This window comes from Hemicordylus capensis, chromosome 3 (genome assembly GCF_027244095.1).
Source record: "Hemicordylus capensis ecotype Gifberg chromosome 3, rHemCap1.1.pri, whole genome shotgun sequence".
In the NCBI taxonomy this organism is placed as follows: Eukaryota; Metazoa; Chordata; class Lepidosauria; order Squamata; family Cordylidae; genus Hemicordylus; species Hemicordylus capensis.
Genome location: NC_069659.1, coordinates 52221162 through 52244630, shown reverse-complemented (window position 1 = coordinate 52244630; position 23469 = coordinate 52221162). Strand labels below are relative to the sequence as shown.

Here is a 23469-nt window from a genome sequence, read left to right as displayed (position 1 = left end):
CAGAACTTTCTTGACTAAATTCCGTTGCAAAATTTGGGTTTCTAACACTGCACATTGTTTCCATGTGGTTCCATAAAACAATGAGTGTATCTGGAACTGAAAACTATATGAAAACCTGTTGATTCCATATTGATGCCAGGGCAGGAATCCATTTCTTTACTGGAAGTAGAACAGAAGCATGTTAGATATTGGGGCACTTAAGTCACTACAGTCACGTCAGGCCCCGTTTCCTTAGGACAGTGTGAATATGTACTATGATAATTAGGGCTGTGCCACCCTTTTGGATGCACAAATTATAGGGGTGAAAGGTTTGGGGAAGAAACTTAAACATCTCACTTATCCTTTTTGGTATGCTGATCACCTGACTTGCACTCTATTCCCTGATCTGCATACTCAGTGCCATTTGCTTTTTTTCCTTTTTTTTTTTTAAAGGGCTTGTCCTGAGACAATCCATGCAATCAGGGATCATAAGAACATAAGATCAACACTGCTGGATCAGGCCCAAGGCCCATCTAGTCCAACATCATGTTTCACACAGTGGCCCACCAGATGCTGCTGGAAGCCTCAGGCAGGAGTTGAGGGCATACCCTCTCTCCCTCTGTTACTTTCCTGCAACTGGTACTCAGAGGCATCCTGCCTTTGAGGCTGGAGGTGGCCTTTAGCCCTCCAACTAGTAGCCAATGATAGACCACTCCTCCATAAAGTTATCCAAACCCCTCTTAAAGCCATCCAGGTTGTTGACTATCACCACATCTTGTGGCAGAGAATGCCATAAGTTGATTATGCGTTGTGTGAAAACGTACTTCCTTTTGTTGGTCCTAAATTTCTTGGCAATCAATTTCATGGGATGACCCCTGGTTTGCCTGATCACACAGGCAAAAATGATATTGTTGTCAACATCATGACATCATACTACCAGCCAGATTTCTTTGTATGATGATATCACAAACTAAATCAGTGTGGGCAGAAAGCATTGCCTTCATTCAGAATAATCTTTTTGACAGCACCATGTAGCCAGATTTGACTAGTGTTAGCATAGTATCAATATCAGTGTTAGCTGTGTTTCCTGCATAACCTTAAATGTGCTCAAACCAGCTTTCTACTATATTTTCAAATCCTGGATTCATTGGAAACCCAGTGCTATGCATTCCCCACTACTTTGGGTAATCATCTGAGATGTTTTGGGGCAGCACCATTTCGACTTGACTTCTTTTTGAGGAAATATCACTGGAGGCTTATGGTGTCTTTGTAATATTTGGTTTATTTATAGATGTACAACCATCTCTGTATATTTCCCAACTAACTCCCATTAAGAAACATCTGCTGTCCATTAAAGAATGTTAACTCAGCCTCCTGGACTATGAGCCCAGCATGCTCCCTTACAAAAGAATCCTTGACCTTCAGCTGCAACACCTGGTTAGCCCTAATTATGGTTAAAATGGTGTGGATGCATTGCTGAACCATAGTGAATTCTGTCCGTAGGAATTCATTTAACCATAGTTGTGCAGTTGGAAGTTTCACATTTGCACTGACCCTTATGGAATGGTTCTGAAGTTTGGTGTAGCTGTTAGGTGCTGACACAAGCCACAGAATTCTTCTAGCTTCGCTCTAAGTCCAGTTGCTAACAGCAACTGTTGCTGTTGTGCTTTCTTCGAACCACTCATGTCCACTCATCCGTTTCAAAGTTCAAACACTGCAGAAGGGAAAACTTTCTCGTCTAATGTTTCAAACATTCTTTTGGACATTTATCCCAAGTTCTGTACAACCCTTTCAGAGTTAAGCACCCTGGCAGACGGCTGCTAGTGAGGATTGCTTAATTCCTCACAAAATAAGTGGTGTTGTTAAATAAAGTAGCTACTGTAATAGATTTGCTCGTAAATTAAGAGCATTATAGAATCTAGAGTTAGCTATGGAAGGCAAACGCTGGGGGTTTGGGTTTTTTTTTTTTAAACGGATGAAAATGAAGTAGTGGGAAAGTAGAAGGCACCATAAGACATGGAGCCCTTTCTCATGATCCATGAGAAGGACTTGAAGGAGCGAGGGGAGGAAGCCTCAAAAGGCTTACCTCCTCTGCAGATGGTCATCTACTTGTTACTAGGCGGGCGGATGACCAACCAGATGATTGCCAGCTTCTGCCAGCAGCAGGGAGGTTTGGGGGCCAAGAGGCCCCCGGAACTCCCATAATGCACTGTGTGAGTGGGCAGTGCATTGTGGGGAGTATCCTGATGCCAGATGGGAGGCTGCTGGTGTGTGGGTGCCACACAGAGCCGCATTGCACCGACGCATGGGGGCTATTCTTACGATCACAGAAATCGGGCTAGGAAAATCCTAGCCCGATTTATGTGAGCGAAGAACCACCGGGCTCGCAGCCGAGCCCGGTGGTTCAGGAGCGGCTAACCCATTCCTGTAGCCCACCCCTTAGCCCGGGTTTGCAGAGCGAGCACTCCGCAAACCTGGGATATTTGCTCGTGAGTAGCCGTGGCACCAAGGCTACTCATGAGTAGACCCCCGTCCGGGAGGCGAAAAGCCACCTCCCAGCTCAGGGGTCTCCCCAGTATGCCCTGCGTGCTCGCGCAGGGCATACTGGGGCTTCCGGGGGCCGCACAGCCCCCGAGCTCCCCAGCCCCCGCCGGCTCCATCTCAGAGCTGGCCATTGTGTGGGCGGCCAATCCAGCTGCCCAGGGCTCCCTGCCCGCTCGTGAGCGGGGAGAGCGGGCTTAGCCCGCTCTTCCCGCTCACAGCTTAAAACTGGGTCTCACTGATCGTGAGACCCGGTCCATGATCAGTTAGCCCAGGCTAATGGCACATTTGCATCCTTAACCCTGGCTAACGGCCAGAGCTCCCTTGTGATACTGATATAAGGTTGGATCCATTGTTGCTGCGTTCTTTTTGTAAACCCCTTCGAGGACCTGCATCAGTTGAGTGGTATATAAATTAATTAAATTATGAATGAATAACACCGTGCATCAACTCTATCTTCTGAAGCCTATTTGAATTAGTCCATTCAGACTATTTTCATGTGGTTGAACACTAGGCTACTTCATCCAGTGGTGGTGAGTATGGGCAGGGCAGGAAGTGGGGCAGAAAACAAGCCACAAGTGCAGCTCATTCACCCTCTATTCAACCCACTCTGTCGGCCTCACTCTCTCCTGCCTCACCTTGGCGTTAACCCCAGGTGCGCAGGCTGGTATTTTCTGGGTTGTGGATTCCTTGCTGCAGCAGGGTGAGGCCGGAGAGAGTGAGGCAGCTGGAGTGGGGTGAGAAAAGTGAGGATGAGCTGCACCTGTGGCTTGTTTTTCACCCATACCCAGCCCTGCCCATACAGGCCACCACTGACTTCATCTAAAAATAAAATACAAGAAAAATCAATGGAATGGTAGGTGCCATCCAGTCTAAGTTACTCATGAGTAACCTTGTTGAAATTAACAAGTTAGTCCCATTAATTTCAATGGGACCACATGAGTAATTTAGCCTGGATGTCAGCCGCTCTATATTATGTGATTAAACATTATTTTTATGAATTATCTGCAGTTACTTGCTTGCTTACTTATTATATTTGTACAGTACCCCAAAATTCTGTCTCTGGGTGGTTAACAGCAACATAAACAAATTAAAACAGAAATTAAAACCTTAAAACAATGTAAAACCACATGTCTAGTTAAAAAGCTTGGGTGAATAAATTTGTCTTTAGCAACTTTTAAAAAGTCATCAGAGATGAGGAAGCTTTTATTTCAGCAGGGGGCGCATTCCAGAGTCTCAGGGCAGCAACAGAGAAGGTCCATCCCTGTGTAGCCACCAGATGAGCTGGTGGCAACTGCAGACAAACCTAGATATTCTCGATGGGAAATGCAGCTCATATGAAGAAGACATTCTCTTAAATACCCTGGGCCCAAATGGTTTAAGGCTTTATAGGTTATAACCAGCACCTTGTATTTTTGCCCGTAAATATATTGGTAGCCAGTGCAGTTCTTTTAGCATAGGCGTAATATGGGCTGTATTTGCATGTAACATGGCACCGCAGTTGAATAGGTCTGCAGTTCTGTAGATGTTACGTCCAAATGTGGGGAATTGGAGCCTGGTGCAGCGATGAAACCGAGGGTTAAGAATTTGAACTCCAATTTGAATCCTTGGGTTGTAGTGAGTTTCACCGCCGCAATCCGAGGTTCCAAGCCTGTGACACAGCTGAATTCAGAACTGAAGGCTGCTTCCCCTAGAACCAGAGTTGCAGGATGAAGCTCCTCCCTCAACTCTGGCGTGATTGGCTGTACAGGCTGTCCTTCAGTCAAGAAGGAAGCCTGCACAGCCAGCTCCCCCACCTCTCTGCAGTCTCGCATTGCAGAAGTCAAGCCTGGAGGTTACCAGCATATGCAGTCTCGCTGAATGCAGAAATACTGCTCTCCTGTACATCCTAATTTGGATGGGAGAGCAGGAGGAGGTGGGCACAGAACAGTGGGTCCATTCAACCCATGGTTCCATGTTACATACGAATGCACCATGGTCTCTCCAAGATGACTCAGAGACCAACCTGGCTGCTGCATTCTGTACCAACTGCAGTTTCCGGACTGCGTACAAAGGCAGCCCCACATAGAGCGCATTGCAGTAGTCAATATCTGAGGTTACCAACATATGTACCATTATTCTGAGGTCACTTATCTCAAGAAATGGATGCAGCTGAGATATCAGCTAAAGCTGAAAGAAAGCACCTCTGGCCACTGCCTCAACCTGAGAGACCAGGGAGAGGTTTGGATCCAGAAGCAACCCCAGACTGCATGCTTGTTCCTTCCTTTACAACTGCAGCAAATGCTAATGCATGACCTATGTTGTCTTTATGAACCACAAACTATTTAGACTGGATTAATCAGACATACAACATGGTTAATTATTTGTAACAACATGAAAAACCTGATGAGAACAATCACAGTTAAGGAGCTAACCAAGATCAGAAAGACCCCTGTGCTTCCGCAGAATGTGTCATGAGAACCCAGAATTTCCAGGCAATCTCAGTTAAATCTCTGTGATTAAACAGCATTTAACTGGGATCGCTAACCATGATTTGACCAGAATTTGTGGTGTCTAAATTGTGCACAAAGTTCAGTAGTGGCTTTTTTCAGTGCATTGGATGCAACACCCATGGTGCTTGCATTGCTATGACAAATGTCATAATTAGGCCCAATTGTCTTTCCCTGTGTACTAACTTTTACAAGCTCCAATTCTTAAAAATCCATTTGTGTATGTGTGTGGAGTAATATATTTTTATTAAATAAAATATTATAACCCTGGGAAAATTTCCCCCACTGGCTTTCCAGCACAGAAGAAAACAGTTTTATGATCAAACTGTTTAATGGATGATATAGTCTGTGCCACAGTCTTTGTTCACAGAGGGGAAAGGATATTTTGTGATTTGCTTGGATTCTAGAAATGTGTGAACATTCAGGAACATGTGGTTAGCTATCTGTTTTGATTCATATATCAATCTTCATACTTGTTGGAGATAGTAGGTTCTCTGCTCACTTCCCACAATCTTAAAACATGATTGTTGGAAATAGGTCCAACATCACTGATGAAGAATGGGTTGTACAGTAACTAACTACACAGTCATAAGAATTGACAAATGCATACACTCCAATGAGTACAATATATTTTTGAATGTCAAATGTAATGTGAACAAGCCCTCAGCAGGCAGCTGCTTCTCCACTTCTCTGTTTCCATATGTAAACAAACCACAGTGATTCTTGGCTGATTAGCCATATGTATAACCAATATGCTGTAATGGGAAGGGCAGTCTCAGCATAACGATAGGATCCATTCTTAGGCAACCATAGCTCAGTGATTTGATATTAAGACCAGTTTTCCCATTCTCTGTCTGAAGGCAAACTGACTGATGCATTCTTGGCAATCCATGCCAAAATGAATATGTTCCTTGAAGAATAAAGTACTTTAAAACAAGGCATTAGATTTATGGATATGTTCACCTCTCTCCAAAGAGTTCAGAGGCTTGTGCACATTCTCAAAACAGATCATGGCCCACATATTGCACAGCTATATGAGGGCAGAAGAACGGCTCCGCTCTTGCAGAGCAACTGGAGAGTAGCTGTGGCAAAGGCTTCTTTTGCAACCCAGCATGGGCAGATGAAGTGATTTTCACCTCTCTCCCTTTTGCCTCTCTCTCCAGAAGCCCTTCCTGCTTGCAGAATTATGTCCCTGAGGACCATGCAGACCTCAAGGACATATTCCAGGAAGTGAGAAGGGCTATTGCAGGGAGGGGAGATAAGCAAAAATTGCTTTTCCATTCCACAATCCATGCTCAGGGCTATGGAACAAGCCTTCAGCACAGCGACTCTCCAGACACTCTGCAAGGGTGTAGCCCTTCTTCCACCTTCTTATTGCTGCACAACATGTGAACCATTTTTTTGTCTTGGGAGAACACAACATTAATTTGTAAGCAAATGTGGCCCCTGTTATCTTACTTTCCTACTGGACACAGATGCTAAGATCTATTGTAAGATTTTGGCAATGTGTATCATTAGACCACTAATATATGGAGACCCTCCAAACTGGATTCAATGAAAGATTAAAGACCAGTTACAAAGTAGAGATGTTCTATACAAAATTATGAATATTTAAATTAATAATTTTTTAGTATATGAAGTATACTTTTATAGCCCTTGGAAGATTTGCCCACTGGATTTCTAGTGCAGATGAAAACCACATTATAAATAATCAAGCTATGTAATGGATTATATAGTTGGGTGCTACATGATTAACTTGCTTTCAAGGAATGACTGAACATTCAGGAGTATGTGGTTAGATAGATACTTGGTTTTATTTCCATAGCAGTGGTTTATCTAAGGCTGCAGACAGGAGTCTCTCTCAGCCCTATCTTGGAGATTCCAGGGAGGGAACTTGTAACTTTGTTCCTGCAAGCTTGCAGATGCTGTCTTACTGAGCTACAGTCCCATCCCCTAAGGGGGATATCTTACAGTGGTCACATATGTAGTCTCCCATTAAAATGTAAACCAGAGCAGACTCTACTTAGCAAAGGGGACAATTCATGCTAGCTACTACGAAGCCAGGTCTCCTCTCCAAAGAAGGTCCATGAATCCCAGCAAACTGGGCAAAAAAAAAACCTTTCAAATGGTGGTTCCTTTAGCAGGGAATCGATGGGCTACCTGTCCATTCCAGTGTAGCATCTTTTGCAGTGCTGTTGCTGGTGTCTCCCTTGTGTTTGCTTTCTATGCCGGATTAACCTATTAGTAAAGGTAGCATTTGCTACGGGCCCCACACTTTCAAGGGCCACACACTAAATGTTTGAATTGCAAGCTTTTCTCCTATTCCTATAATCTCCTCTCGTGTCTGGAGATGTCTCCTCCTCTCTGGGCAATCCACCCTAGGTGGGAAAAGAGCCATTGCGGTCTTAGTGGTCACCGGTTACTCAGCCCTCGCAGCTTCATTCATTCTGTCCTGCCCTCTACCAGCCTGGGAGTCTCTTCTGGAGTCTTGTGCTCTCTGCTGGAGTCTTGTGCTCCTCCCCCATTTGGAATTGGTATGTAACTGCAGAGCCCAGGACGCTGCTGGTCTTGCTTGAAGAAGGAAAGTGAAACATTTTGTATAAACCAACCCTTTGCTGTTTGTTCTGTTTGTGTGTGATTTTTTCCCCTTGGTCAAGTGTTTCTCTCCCCCCACACCCCCATGAACTATGTGTGTACATGTGAAAGAAGTCCCACCCTGTGTGTGTGTGAGAAAGTGAGTTTCAAGCTTCTTCTTCTTTTAAATCATTTTCAAAGTATGCCAAAACTGTTCTAGTACAAATTTGTAAGAAAAACCCTCTCCATCCCAACAGGGCTTCTGGTGAGGAAATTAGTCAGTATAAAAGTATTAAAAGCATTAAAAAACAATGGGGGGAGGAATGTTCTGACAAAATGGCTGTTTATAGTTCTAATCTTTCTCCCCCCTACCCCCCACCTTATTAAAAAATATGTATATGCTGCTTTTTTAGCAACAGAGTTCTCAAAATGGCTTAAATAGCAATATATGAGAAAATGGTTCTCTCTCAACATGTTTCCCCTTTGAATCATTGCTGTTTTGTTTTGCTTTGCTTTGTGCTTGTAACATGCTTCCCCACCAAAAGTCTATTTTTGTATACTTGCTTCAAAAAAGACTTTGCAAATCAGATCACAAGAAACTCATTTTAAAAACTCCCCTGCCCATGGAAATGATTGGTTGTCTTTAAAGTCTAAGAAATTGAGGTAACTCCATATATGACATTCTGCTGTCCTATTTGAAATCAAATTGGTGGCTTTTCTTTCTGTACTGTATAGACATACAGTATACACTGTATATATTCTGTAGTATATAGACATACACTATAGCTGCATATGACTTTTGCTTAAATGAAATGTAGTCAATAGAAGAGATAAAATTGGATTGCTTGCTACTGTGATAGGTGTAAATAAAGCTATATAAATTTGCTTCTAAGTTACATGCTTAGGATTGGAGTGTATACAGCTAAAAATCTATCTATCTATCGACACATATCCTGTTCTTCCTCCGAAGAGGTAGTGTACATGATCTTCCTCCCCACTTTTATCCTCACAACAATCCTGTGAGGCAGGTTTGGAGGCAAGAGAGAGAGAGCTAAAGTCTCACAATGAGTTTCATGACTGAATGGGGAGTCTTAACACTCCTAGTCGTAAAACTCTAATCACTACACCACACTGGTTCTCAACTGTGTGCATATTGATTACAGGAAAAATCTGATGGCAGGAGAAAAAGGAGATTAATTTTTAGGGTGAAGCAAACTAGTGGGGAGGAGAGTGTTGGATATCTTTAAGAGAGCATGTGGGGAGGCTGTGGACCCAAGCCCTGGATCTTTTAAGTACATTGCAACACCTCTGTTAGGGAGTGAAGAGTGGCAGGACTGTCCATGCAAAATCTGGTATTGGCAGGTATATTCAGAATTCCTTCTAAAAATACCCCCCCCCCAACCAATCTTTCCCCGAGTGTATTTTAGTGTTAAAAGTAGTGAGTTAAGCTAATTTAAGTGGCAGGGCAAGCTATGTGTGTGTCTGTTTAAGAAAAGGAATGAGAGAAAGAGCAGAGAGGGGAAGGAAGACAGAAGGTGGCGTGAGGTGGGTGCAAGGCTATGTGAGGCTCCCCAGAGGTGCATCAGAATCTAATCTGGCCCACCACCATATTTGAGCTTGGCACCCCCTGGCATAGTGCACTTGCAAGAGAGAGAGAAAATCCAAGCCCCAATATTTTTATATGGGGGGGGAATCTTTTATGGGGGGGAGGATTATTGTTTCACCCCCTGCAATTTCCTGCTGGATCTGCCCCTGGCTCTTGGAAACTTCTTGTCACTCTCACTTTTTATGTGCATTTTGAAAGTTTAGGGCCCCTTTATAACATATGCTACAGGCCCCGCACTAGCTTGATCCGGCTCTGTTTGCTTTAAAACTGTAAGTCCCTTTGGGACATGAAATAATTTTTCCGATCATTTATCTGCTCTGTAACCCCTTTTTGAACATTTTGTTGACAAGTAAGTAAATATTCTGAACAGGTTTTTTTTAAAAAAGGAGGGCTAAATCTGAAGTAGGTCTTTGCTTGGTGGAACTGTTCTTCTGACCAGCATGAATACAGTTTTATAGTCGAATAGGAGCTTCTTGCTACTGCATGTGATGTGAACTACACCCTAAATAACTTGTGATCAAATAAGGGTAGAGTGTGTGTAACCCTAGCATGCCTTCTGTCTGTCGTTTTTGTTAGTATATGAGCTGTAAGGCTGGAATCACAAGACTCAGCTGCATGTGTACAACTTGTGAAAAATCATCTGTCAGATGAACATCTTGAATTAACCCTCAGAGAATTTTATGGGAACTCCCACCCCTCAAGCTTCAACACAGACAGACATTGACACAGCTTAAACAGAATTTAAATGTCTCCCTCTGGACAAGAAAGGATGCTTTTGAGCAATCTTGGCTGCTGTTCTTAGATTTCAGAGTTTACTTTAGCTGCTTTTCTTCAGACAACCCAACTTCCAACTCTTACAGAATTAAAATGTTGTGGGGGAAAACAAAAGATGCAAGTTGGCCTGATTCTTTTAAAAAGCTTTACAGCTTTAAAACATTATAGAAAGATTGATAAATGTGCCGTTAATCAAAGGCTGTGTAATAGTTGCTGCTGCAGACTTTCATTAAATGATGCTACAGGAGACTGGAGTGTAAAACAAACTTTACTTCACACCATTCAGCTCTTATGACAGTAACTGTTCTCCAAATGGCTGCTGCCCTAGGTATCCATTCTCTCCAGAGCCCTGTTCAGGCATTGAATAACTGAGTACGATTTACATGGTTGTAATACTGACTGAAAGCCCTGTCCATGGTGCCAACATTTGTAACACTGTCCCCTGTGCCAGCTGGGTGCCCGCTTTCCTAATCATGGGGAGGATGTACTTGGGCGTGGTGTGAGGATGATGCCACCTAACACATTGAAGGAGGGGGTGGGGCATTATACCACAAATACAAGAAATATTTATATACATTCCGATGGCATTGAAACCAAAGCCCTCTTCAGGCATTATATTCTACATGTATTCAGGTGTCTGTACATAGGTTTGTGTGAACAACTATGTTCTAAAAGTGAACTTCGGCCCTGGACCACATTGGCAGTTCTAGAGTCCCCCGGCCCCATCTGCCTCACTTGTGCCCCACCCCCAGTCACAGAACAGACAGGCCTCTTGCTCGGGTTTGTGCCAAACAAAATCCCAGAGTCAAGCTGCTAGTCCTCAAGACTCACCAGACGGCCCTTTCATTTACTAAAGAATCTGATTCCAGAGGTCCAGAACTCTGACCAAAGCGTTCTCTTCATAGTTTAATATTTATACCTTCACTCCCAATTTTTTCAAAAAATGAACTCCACTAGTATTTCCTCTAAGGCATGTGCATGTATGTGCACATACAAGTTTTTAATTGTCCGCTCGGTTAGTTTTATTTTTCAGGAGAGGAGAGCTGGTCTTGTGGTAGCAAGCATGATTTGTCCCCTTAGCTAAGCAGGGTCTGCCCTGGTTGCATTTGAATGAGAGACTAGAAGTATGAGCACTGTAAGATATTCCCCTTAGGGGATGGAGCTGCTCTGGGAAGAGCAGAAAGTTCCAAGTTCCCTCCCTGGCTTCTCTAAGATAGGGCTGATATTCCTGCCTGCAACCTTGGAGGAGCTGCTGCCAGTCTGTGAAGACAGTGCTGAGCTAGATGGACCAGTGGTCTGGCTCAGTATATGGCAGATTCCTATGCTTGGATGCAAGTCCCTCAAAATGGGGGCAAACTGAGATATGAGTTCAACATACTGTAATGTGTGGATAACTGTGGCCCTATACAGGCATGATTGTTAAAGCGAGTACAAGTCTCCTAAAGCTCTGAGGAAGTCCCGCACCCTGTGTGTCACTCACTCACACACTCCCCTGCAGTGCTCACAGTTACAATGTTCATCTGATGAGGTGAACTAGGGGTGTACACAAACCGTGCTTTGAGCACTGGTTCAACACCGCAGGGAGTGGAACGGGAGCTTTAAGAAAGAGGAGAGCAGGTCCTTACTTGCTCTCCACTACCCCATGCAGCTTCCTGCAGGGGCTGTGCTCAGTGTAAGAATCCCCACATGACACATGGCGTCCACATGTTCATGGGTGCCAGTTGCATGGTCAGCAACACCTTGCTGACCATGCAAATGGTGCCCACACATGCACAGATGCCTTGTGCATGCTGGCATCATGCAGGGGTTCTTGGGCCAAGCGGCGCCCCAGAAGGAAGTTGCATCGGGTGGCGGAGCACAGGGAAGGACCTGCTCTCTTTTTCTTCAAGCTCCCACACCCCACCCCCTCCCTGAAGCACCGAACTGGTTCAGACCTTGTTCAAACCAGTTCAGTACTGAACCAGTGCTCAAACCGCAGTTTGTGTACACGCCTAAGGTGAACACTGTGAGCATGATGGCGGGCGCTTCTGTGATTGGAAGTGAGCATAGCCAGAAGCAGTGCCTTCAGTGAACACCATTGCTGTGCGACCACAGATGGCAGCTAGGAGCTGGCCGCCCGCCACCCTTCTAGGCGGCGCGGCTCGTTTGCCCCAGCCCCCACCTAGGAGGAGCATGTGACACTGGGAGCCTGCTCCCATTGGCCCTGGAGTGCCAGGGTGAGCGAGCTGGCAGCACGCCTGCGCCAGCTCAGTCCGTCTCTCACCAGGGCACTCTCCCTCCCATCCCTCAGATACAGGTGAAACTCGGAAAATTAGAATATCGTGCAAAAGTCCATTAATTTCAGTAATGCAAATTAAAAGGTGAAACTGATATATGAGACAGACGCATTACATGCAAAGCGAGATAAGTCAAGCCTTAATTTGTTATAATTGTGATGATCATGGCATACAGCTCATGAAAACCCCAAATCCACAATCTCAGAAAATTAGAATATTACATGGAACCAAGAAGACAAGGATTGAAGAATAGAACAATATCGGACCTCTGAAAAGTATAAGCATGCATATGTATTCAGTACTTGGTTTGGGCCCCTTTTGCAGCAATTACTGCCTCAATGCGGCATGGCATGGATGCTATCAGCCTGTGGCACTGATGAGGTATTATGGAAGACCAGGATGCTTCATTAGCGGCCTTCAGCAATTCTGCATTGTTTGGTCTCATGTCTCTCATCCTTCTCTTGGCAATGCCCCATAGATTCTCTATGGGGTCAGGTCAGGCGAGTTTGCTGGCCAATCAAGCACAGTACACTGTATACTTTTCAGAGGTCTGATATTGTTCTATTCTTCAATCCTTGTCTTCTTGGTTCCATGTAATATTCTAATTTTCTGAGATTGTGGATTTGGGGTTTTCATGAGCTGTACGCCATGATCATCACAATTATAACAAATTAAGGCTTGACTTATCTCACTTTGCATGTAATGCGTCTGTCTCATATATCAGTTTCACCTTTTGATTTGCATTACTGAAATTAATGGACTTTTGCACGATATTCTAATTTTCCGAGTTTCACCTGTATAGGCTGAGCTTTGCTGGTCGCCTATTGGGGCCGGGCAGGAATGTTTTGGGTAGACACCTGGTTGGCGGTTGGTGTGCACCTTTTTTCGCCTGCCCCAGACTATATCTGTTAGCACAGTAGTTAGATCATTGATTTCATGGTCACTTCAGTCACGGGTCTGGCAGGTGCAGCGCGGCAGTGAACAGCAAGAAAATTGGTGCAGCACCTTAAGTAAGCGTTTGGCTTTAAGGAGGAGGGCAGATCCTTTGTGGCTTGACAGATCAGGGATGCTGCTTAGCTCCTACCTCTCTGCAAATGGCATCCTTCTCCTGTATGGCTAGACAGCATCGGAGGGGTGGCATTAATGCCAGAGACCTGACCTTAGGTTGGTGAAGAAGGGCGCCCCCGCTTGGTAGCAGTGGGCTGCCTGGAGCCAAGGTGCTAGGGCCATGGGACCGCACTGTTAGTGGGTAGAGCGCCAATCTTAGCTGAGTGCCTTGCGGGCATTACATGATTTAAAATTCCAAATAAAGTGGCCAATTTCACCAAAGTAACGTGTGTCCGTGTCTCCTTGGGTCTGGGTGCAAATATCCTTTAAAATCATTCTTGGATACCACTTAAGGAAGAGTGACAACCCTCTCGGTTTGTAGCAGAAAAACAGCAGAGAGAGTAGCAGTTGCAATGGCAAGTGGACAGTGTGCAGAGACTTTAAATTTGAGTTTGCAGAAGATATAGAACTCAAGATCTCTCTTGCCTTTGATTAAATGACAGCCAACAGAAGTGGCCGACCATGGTTTTTGTGTTGGCTCATCCCTCAAAGAGGGTTGTGTGTGCGAATGTGCTGCTGTGAGAGGATGTTAGGATTGCTAGTGTTCTCTTGTAAAGGCGTTTGAAAGTATTGCATAATTTTGTGTCATGTACCTTGTTTTTAGAGCTAGCAAGCTGATGTGTTTTGTCATTTTCGTTTTACTTGGATTGGTGAATATATTTACTTGGTCTGGTTTATTTTATTTATTGATTTAATTTATTTATTTATTATATTTTATATCCTGCTCTTCCTCCAAGGAGCCCAGAGCAGTGTACTACATACTTAGGTTTCTCCTCACAACAACCCTGTGAAGTAGGCTAGGCTGAGAGGGAAGTGACTGGCCCAGAGTCACCCAGCTAGTATCATGGCCGAATGGGGATTTGAACTTGGGTCTCCCCAGTCCTAGTCCAGCACTCTAACCACTACACCACACTGGCTCTTGTAAAATGTAAAAATCTTATTAAAATGCTTTGAAACTCTTTTTGAATGAAAGGCAATATGTAAATAATCACAGCAATATTCTTCCAGGTTTTTTGTTTTGTTTTGTTTTGTTAAGAAAGTGCTTCTCTGTTTCTTAAAGCTTCCTTATCCCTCTGCCTCTTGATATGGTCATAGGATTCTCAGTGTCCAAAGCCTTGGTTGAATCACTGGCACTTTGTACTGCAAAAGTTTCATTTGCTTTGTCTTGAGACTCTTGCCCTAATAAGGAATGATTCCCATGTTCAAGCTGAATGTGGGGAGAGGAAGCATGGGAGTGCATTGCCTAGCCAAGCCCCTAGGCTGACATGTCCCTCTAGCTACGCCCCCATTCTCCTCAGGTTCAGCTTGCCTTCAGAAACAAATGCTGAAACCAGGGGGAGTGGGGATGTAGCCACTTGTTGCACTTCTGTCCCCCACTGCTCATGTTCAGGCTTAACACCCAAATAAGGTTTCTACAAGTGAACAGGGCTTGAGTTCCTACAGTTCCCACAAAGAGAGGAAGAAGCATGTGCAGGTGGGTGAGGAAAAGCAGCTAAGACACATCCACTGTACCTCTCTGCAGATGCTTCTTCCTCTCTTTGTTGGAATTGTAGGAACTCTTGCAAGGACTGATCTCAAGATGGCTGCTTTCAGTTCACTGCTGGTGTTCTCCAGAATGCTTCCCCTCTTGCTGCAATTAGCTTTTTCAGAAACACATGGCTGCTTCAGGAAGCAATTTTCAGCAGGAAAATAGCATTAGGGAAAGAGTTAGCCTCCTGCTCCTCACGCATAATAGTTCTAATCAGAATCAGGCCCTCTGCAACTGTTTTTGGTGAAGAAGAGACATGTCTGGCTGCATCAGTGTAGTGATGTTGGCAGTGGCCCTGGGGCAAAATTTGAGGTGACCCTGCTGCTACTGCCCCTTTGCCAGGAGGCACTGACATGGTCTAATGACTTCACCTTGCCAGTGCCTGGGATGAAAGAGGTGCTAGTATGGTGATGTCATTAGACTGTGTCAACACCACCCAGCAAAGGGAGGGAGGTCAACCACAGGGGTGACTGGGTGGCCAGAGCCACAATGGCAGTTCCCCAAAACTTGCCCATCATCACAATGTCAGGTGGCTAGCGGAGGTCGTGATGGCTGGCAGTGGCCCACAGCCTCATGTCCATCCCAGTCGCTGCTCAGTGTGGTGGGGGGATGGTGCGGCATGTTGCCCATTCAGACATCAGCAGCTCATGTGCAGCTGCACTGCCCGCCCACATTATAGCTACACACTTGTCTGGTTGGAAGCACACAATTTTGGGTGAATGTCTAATCTGACCCAAAGATTCCAGCCCATCCACCACTTAGCATACAATCATTTCAAGGTTCTTGAAATATAAGACAGGTGGGTGAAGGAAAGCTGCTAAGGAAGACACCATCCATTGTACCTTTATGCACATGCTTCTTCCTCTCTTTGTTGGAATTGTAGGAACTCACCACGCAAATGAAAAGATGAAAAGAATGAATAAATATGAGAAATGCCACCCAACTATGTCAAAAGCTTTTTGGTGTCTACAGGGGGGCGGGTGGCATTCTTAATGCTTATGCAAGTATAAAATGATGCTGGCTCCATAGCAATGTTGCATAGAAATCTGTTCTTAACAAAGAGGACAACATCAATTTTATTTCAGAGACTGTGTAATAATTTAATCCTTTCCCTCAGGAACCGGCACTACTAGGTCTTTTGTATTAAAATAGTCCATCAAGCACAGCACATAGCATGCTAACTCTTTGTGGCCTGAATAGCTTCCAAAGTTGTCTGTTAGCTGTGATCCCTTGCAAACACACTCTCCATTCCTATGCTGTCTGTGCAAGTTCAGATTAGACAAAGACTGCATTGTATTCTGCCTTGTTAGAGCTGTCTCTCTCTGGGTAAATATTTGGGAAGTCCCTAAATGCTTCACTTGTAGACATTTGCTAACATTCTCTTCTTTGCCAGAACGTTTTATCAATTGTGTATATGATGAATAGGATTTGTATAGTTTGTTACTAAGCTGCAATGAGTATCCCTTTGTCTACAATACACATCATTAAAGTGGGTTCTTCTCTTCTTGCCATAAGTTCTTGGAGACTGTTCATCCTAGGATGGGCTTGTTAACACAGCAATATTGCCTAGAAACCTAAAAATTCTAAACGGAAACTCCTTTAGTGTATCTCTTTATAGTACAGAAATAATGGAAGATTCTAGCCAAAGAAAACTATTAAAATATCCCTATATGCTTAGATCCCATAGCCTCCAGACACCTAATGATTAATTCTGAAAAAATCAGCAATCCAATACAATGCTGCTGTTGCTACTGTTATATTGTGTAATATATTTCTATTGTATTTTGAATTGCCACATTTTGTAGCACCACCCAGAGGCATCTCACAACCACAACTGAAGCAGAGTTTGAACAGATTGTGTATTTCATATTGCTAATATTGGGAAGTCTAATGTTCTTTCATTCTGTGATAAAATATAAAAAGACAGAACCAGAAGCTCCACAGTAAGAGAATAGAAGGGGTGAGGCAGAGAGAGGGAAGCAGACTTGCTGCTTTTGCTTCTATGGCTTATCAGGGGTGGCATCAAGAAGTGGTCAAGTCAGCCACTTGACAAAGGCCAAGATCCAACAGAGAGTCCATCAGGCTCACCCCTGAACCCCCAGTGTCCATTGTCAGCGGTGGCACAGAATGACCCACACCACTGCTGCCTTCACTCAGCAACCCTCCCCTGAAGTTTTCTGCAACATCAGGAGGCCTCTAGGGGATGCTCCCAATGGCTGATTGAGGTAAGGAGGAGGAATCTGTTGGCCAAGAAACACACAGCAGCATCCTCTGCTCTTCCCACCTTCCACAGTCTCATCAGCTCATGGGGGAAATCAATCTGCCTCCAGTTGATCTCAGTAAGTCTAGGCAATCCCAAACTGAACATTTAAGTAGCTATAGTTTAGGGGTGTGAAGACCGTTCCAAGCTCGGAACATCTTCACATAAAATGGGCCCTGTCGAATGCTCTGTTCTGCAACGGAGCACCCTTCAAGTGAAGGGATCATTCCAGCAGAACAACCAGTGGTTCCAATGGAACACATTCTTCATTTGAAGGGCATTCCGTCTCGGAATGGAACCCTCAACATGGCCCGTTTCGAGTGAGAACGTTCCAAACTCAGAACATTCTGCACATCCCTAGTATATTTCAGTTACATGTAACTGAACATGTAAATGGCTAATTGCTGAGACTAGGGCTGCACACAAAACTGGTTCAGTTTGAGTCAGAAGTGAACTCAAACAGAACTGGTCATGTTCAGTTTTGTGCGACCAAACAACCCAACCCCACCCCCTCCTGCTGGCTCAGCTCGAATTCGAGCCAGTTTGGGGTTCTAACTCTTTTTTTAAAAGAATCAATCACTGGCAGGTCCAGCGACCCTGGTGGGTGTTGATGCAACTACCAGGGGGTCTCCCCAGTCTTGCTCTCCCCCCACTGACCTCCCCCCATCCTCTAAGGCCCATTCTGGAGCATTTCCAGGCTATTCTGGCCCTTTCCCTTGTGCCAGTGGCTATTTCTGAGACTGCCACACATACGCCCTGGCAATTTGCATGGTCTAGGTCATGACCGGGGATATCAGCCACTGGGGAAAGGGCCTGATCAGCCCTTATGGACTGAAGCAGCCCTTACAAGACCGGGGGGGAGGCCAGCAGGGGGAGATGAAGACTGTGGAAACCTCCCTCCCCCCCGGCCATGCCAGCACCTCCCCCAAGATGCCCCCCCAGTGAGTGATTCTAAAAATAAATAAATAAATAATTCTATATTATTTTTACATTAGAACTCCCAAACCGGTTTCAAGCCACTGGGAGGGGGGTGTGTGTGATCAGCTCGAGGTTGAGCCGAACCGGGCCCAGACCAGCTTGAGGGCAAGCCCTTGAGCCAGACCAGTTCAATGGTGAATTGGTTGAACCTCAAGCCAGTTCGCACATCCCTAGCTGAGATCCCTGTTGGCTGCCTTGTAGAAGTGGTTTGCACAGGAAACCAGCAGATTGTCATTCCATTGCTACTTGTTCAGGAACTCCTTGAATGAAAAGGCAAGCAGCAGTAGCAGCCTCAGTTGGGCCCCCTATGAAGAAAGCTCTCAGACACACCCAGCTGGTCTCACCTCTGCTGACACTGATTTGGGGTCAACTCTTTAAAGTTCGGTTAGGTTGGGCTGTGGGTACATTCCCTTACAGCCTGGCCTATCTGAAGCACAGAGTTTGGCTCATATCTTCCACATACTAAAATATTTCTGGTGGTTCCAGGCTAGTGTATATAGGCAGGCCTTTTGGTGCGGGGAAGGAAAGACAGGGAAGCAGGTTGTCTTTCCTCACTATTTTTGTTAGGATATTTTTTAGAAGAGGTTAGCTCCTCCCCTGCTTATTTATTAGCCCATTAGGTTAATCCATACAGACAGCCAAGTTTGCTATTATGATGCATAATAGTTTGCTCTTATGATGCATTTAAGGGCCCATGGAAATCATGGTTTTAATATTATCAAATGTAAACACTTTTTTAAAAAAAATTATTTTTTGCTTTTGGACATTTATTTACATATACAGGTTTTTTCTTCTTCCACCTATTAACATAACATTTTAAATTCTTAGAACTTAATTTTTATCCTCAGCCTTGTATATATTTATTACACATGTCTGTTTATCTTTTTATGAAAATTTTTAGAGAGCTCTGGAGGGGAGATTTCTTTATCTTTTCCAACTACAGTGGAAGTGCACAAGCAAGGGAGCACTGTTAATTAATATTGCCTGGAGACATGGAGTTAAAGTTCCAAATAAAATAGTTTGTTTAGGAAATCCGTCAGGAAGATAGATTAAGACCCACATACCTCTTTGCTAGCTACGTACAGGAAGGGGAAGGGGAAGGGGAGGGGGAGCAGAAGGGAGTCTGTCTCTCCAGGTTAGAGAATGAAACCTGAGACTATCATTCTGAGGAAGGGGAATCGGAGTAGAGAAAGCATGATCAGAGAGGGAATGCCCTTACTGGCTATCTCTACCCCTAATGTCCCTAGTAGTCAATAGTAGGCATGTGCCCGAAACGTTTCGGAGGCCATTGTAAAGGCCTCCGAAATGTTTTGGCACTGGGGCAGTTTTCGGTGTTTCGGCACCGGCAGGGGTAGTACTTTAAGGGCAGCGGAGGGTGTACTCACCCCTCCTGCCGCATTTCCCCTGCCGGCGCTCTGTAAATTTCAAGCCCCTCGGGGCGGCAGCGTTCCTCCCTGCCGCCCCGTTCCCCCCGTCGGCCGGAAGTTGCAAGTGCGCGTGCGCCCGTCGCGCTCACCACTTCCGTCCACTTCCGGCCGACGGGGGGAACGGGGCGGCAGGGAGGAACGCTGCAGGGAGGAACACTGCCGCCCCATAGGGCTTGAAATTTACAGAGCACCGGCGGGGGAAACGCGGCGGGGGGTGAGTACACCCTCCCCCGCCCTTAAAGTACTACCCCCGCTGGTGCCGAAGACCACTCGTGCACATCCCGAGTCAATAGGGTTGCTAGTGCTAAGAGTCAATGCCGTCAGGAGCTGCATCTCCAACAGAGAATAACCACGAAAACCAACAAAAGAGAAACAGTATTACAAATAGAACACAGATCTGTCATACTGTCATACTGTTTCTCTTCTGTTGTTTTCTTTTCATTTTGCAAATATTTTTTCATAAAATGTTATTGTCACTTCAAATTAACGTTTCTTTTTCCTTTTTTAAAAAAAACAAAACACTGTCTGAACATTTTGTTACAATTTCTGACATGGTTTCATTGTTGTTTGTTTATTTATTTATTTATGCATGTGTTCTGGAAAATGCCAGCATGTTTTTTTATTTAGTGCCTATATTGCATTGGATTGTTTTATGGCTCCAAATGACAACTTAAAACGGAATATTATGAGTTTCCTAATTCCTGCAGCACAAGTCATTAACTAGCTGATCAGTCTGTAGTTTCCCAGATTCTTCCCTCCACCACCTCTTTTTAAGACAAGGACAAAATTTGCTTGCTTCCACACTCTCAGCACCTCATACATTCTCCAAGAGTTCTCAAAGGTGACAGACCACTGTTCTGAGGCAACCTCTGCAATGTTTTAATCTATGATTTATACACATACAAGATCAACCTTAACTTTTGAGTGTGTTGAATAATTCCTGATGTGGAGTTCCATTCTTAAACATGAATCACATTGTACTTAACAGAAAATGACTCTGTTTTGAACAGTGCAGATTGGCAATTGGCTTTTCTGATAACAAAGGAATAGCACTATCAGCACGAGCTGTGGCAGGAGTGGCAATAATATCTTGGATGGGATCCATTGGATCTAGTCATACAAAGTACTAGAAAAATTACCAAGTTAAATCTCTAAATGTCTGCATTTGATCCAAGGAAGAAATATCCCCAAGCTAAAAGCAGAAGCCTATTCATTTGATTGACATAACATGACTCAATGAATGCTTCAGCTTAGCACAGTCTAACGCATAAAAAGCTAACATCATCCGCCTTATTTACCTTTCCCCTCATTGAACTGGTTGCAAGAGAAAGCTCTTCCGTTATTCATCCTAAGCAAGCTACCTAGACAATATTAGCAAACAACCACTTCATTGTGACTAACACATGCAGCTTTGGCAGCAACAGAAGGCAGGCAGGAGGGATTTCCTTCAAAAATCAATGCACCATAAATATGAGAGAACGGTTGGAGATCCAGCTCCTCCATGTGGCATTGACCTTTTGCCCCAGTAACCCTAATGACCACTAGGGGCATTGGGAGTAGAGATAGATAGGGTCTCCTTCTCTTTCCTGTTTATCTCTGCCTCTAGAACCCCTCTATTATAGAATGTACTCAGGAACGTTCTGAGAGTGACTTTCTCCTTCTTCCCAGAATGCTTCTAGCTCTCTCTCTGAGCACCATTCATTCATTTCATTCATTCATTTGATTTCTATACTGCCCTTCCAAAAAATGGCTCAGGGTGGTTTACACGGAGAAATAACAAACAAATAAGATGGAACCCTGTCCTCGAAGGGCTCACAATCTAAAAGAAACATAAGACAGACACCAGCAACAGTCACTGGAGGTACTGTGCTGTGGGTGGATAGGGCCAGTTACTCTCCCCCGGCTAAATAAAGAGAATCACCATGTTAAAAGGTGCCTCTTTGCCAAGTAGTCTTTGCCAACACCATGCTTCTGTAGGCCCCTCTGACCAACGTGTAGCCACAGGTTAGATATAGGTCTTTTCCTGTCATCATGTACTTCTAGATATAGGTCTTTTCCTGTCATCATGTACTTCTGAATAAAGTATATTAGTTTTAACCTTACATGAATCTCCATGCTTATCATTTACAAGTTGTTGCTCCTGAGAGACCCTGTTAACTTCTGCTGTAATGGGAGTAAGTTAGCTCCTGAAATACTCTGCTATACAAGTAATTACCCCCAACAAGAACAGCTTGAAAACTAAACCAGGTGGTGTTTCCTAAGAAGAAGCCAGAGCAATTGTTAATACAATTTGATTTTAGTTGATGGAACAAAAGGTTTTGCTCCATTTTTAGCATTACCCGGTCAGAGGCATCCCAAAACCCTGAAATTCTGAGGTGGTATCTAGTGATACCTGGAGATACCCAGATTCATCCTGGAGAGAATCTATCTATGTGGTTGCTAAGCATCGACACCGACTAGACAGCACTTAATCAATCGTCATCGATCTGGTGATAGCAGAAGACATCCAGCCCATGAAAAATGGGGAGTTCGGTAGTAATGGGGTGGCACCTAGCTTAGAAGAGGTGAATCCCAGTGGCAGCCAAAATGGCCTGGAATTAACTTTGCTGCCTATCTTCCTGAGGAAAAAAACAAAAAGCCAGAGAAAAAGGATTGTTTGGGGCAAATTGGCAACCCTGTTTATTTCAATTGCAATTGCGGCGGGGATGGGCGGGACATAGGCAACCATTTTCTTTTCCAAAGCAGAAAGATAGAAGCTTTCTCATTTTGCTGTTTTTGTCTGGTTCTACTTTAGCTAACCTAAGACCTGACAATAACTGCTTCATTGCACTCTGCCAAAATTTACAAATACAGTACAAATCTCTGTTTTATGTTTTGTTCACATTTTACATTATTTAACAAAGTTATATAATTTTTTGCACCTGGAGAGATGTTTGTTTGTATCCAACACTATTCAAGGTCTCGATCTGCACTTATTTCTGTCCCTCTTCCCTTAGTTTTTTCCTAGCTTAATATATAACAAAATGCAATGTGACTCATCTGTCAGAAGCTGTTCTAGTGGTTTTCCTAGAATTTGTTGCATGACAACAGAGAAACTTCACCATTATATAAGCAAGTGTATATGCTTTATCATGGGCAGTTTGACACGGACGGATCATGTTCCACTAACAATAACATGGGCAGTTGAGGAAGCAAAGGTATGGAATAACAATCTGGAAATGAAATATTGTAAATTGATTGTAACAAGTTAGTTAAAGAGAAATTGGCAATGGAATTAGGAGAATTAGGATTTTCAATTGCATTCAGTCGAAATGATTTTCAAACACATTTCACCTCCGACAAAAGTCTAGCAGTAGTTTGGGAGACTTCTGCAGATTAATTTCACAGTTCAGTAGCATGTGAAACCCTTAGCCACCAGCTTACAATTTCTGTATTGCCATTTTTAAATGAGATCTGAAATGAAATCTTACCTATGTTCTGGGAAATGTAAGGTTTGCATAGATCAGGCCTGTATAACTTTGGCCCTCCAGCTGTTTTTGGACTACAACTCCCATCATCCCCAGACACAGTGGCCAGGAGTCAGGGACCATAGGAGGGTCAAAGTTGTGCTGCCCTGGCATAAATGCAAAGAGCCCAAAGCATGGTTAATTCCCAGATTGTGTATGGGATACTGATTGCATAATTCTACATTGGATTCTGTACACTTAAGTCCTATGCAAATGTTACACCCGTACTTGAAGAGCTGGTGGACCTTCAGCTGAGATAGGTATACCCGGTTGACAGGAAGGGAAGGTGCTGGATCAACTTGAGATAACATTGTCTGAACAATGACACAATAACTCATGGAACTGGATCTTAAATTTGTATACAAGATCTTAATATTAGCCATTTTGGAAGAGCCAATATGTACAGCCAATGTGGTGTAGGTTA

The 23469-nt window shown here is 44.1% G+C and overlaps 1 protein-coding gene across 8 annotated transcripts in view; it reads left to right on the top strand.

Moving 5' to 3' along the window:
• The window catches only part of COL8A1 (collagen type VIII alpha 1 chain), a 193813-nt gene that overhangs the window by 112435 nt on the left and 57909 nt on the right, over positions 1–23469 (top strand). The window contains exon 1 of one of the 8 annotated variants that reach the window (XM_053310911.1): positions 22720–22736. The exons of the other annotated variants lie outside the window; for them this stretch is intronic. The gene's annotated coding sequence lies outside the window, so the exon portion shown is untranslated. Of the gene's footprint in view, positions 1–22719; positions 22737–23469 lie in introns of those variants that run through there. 8 annotated transcript variants of the gene reach the window in all.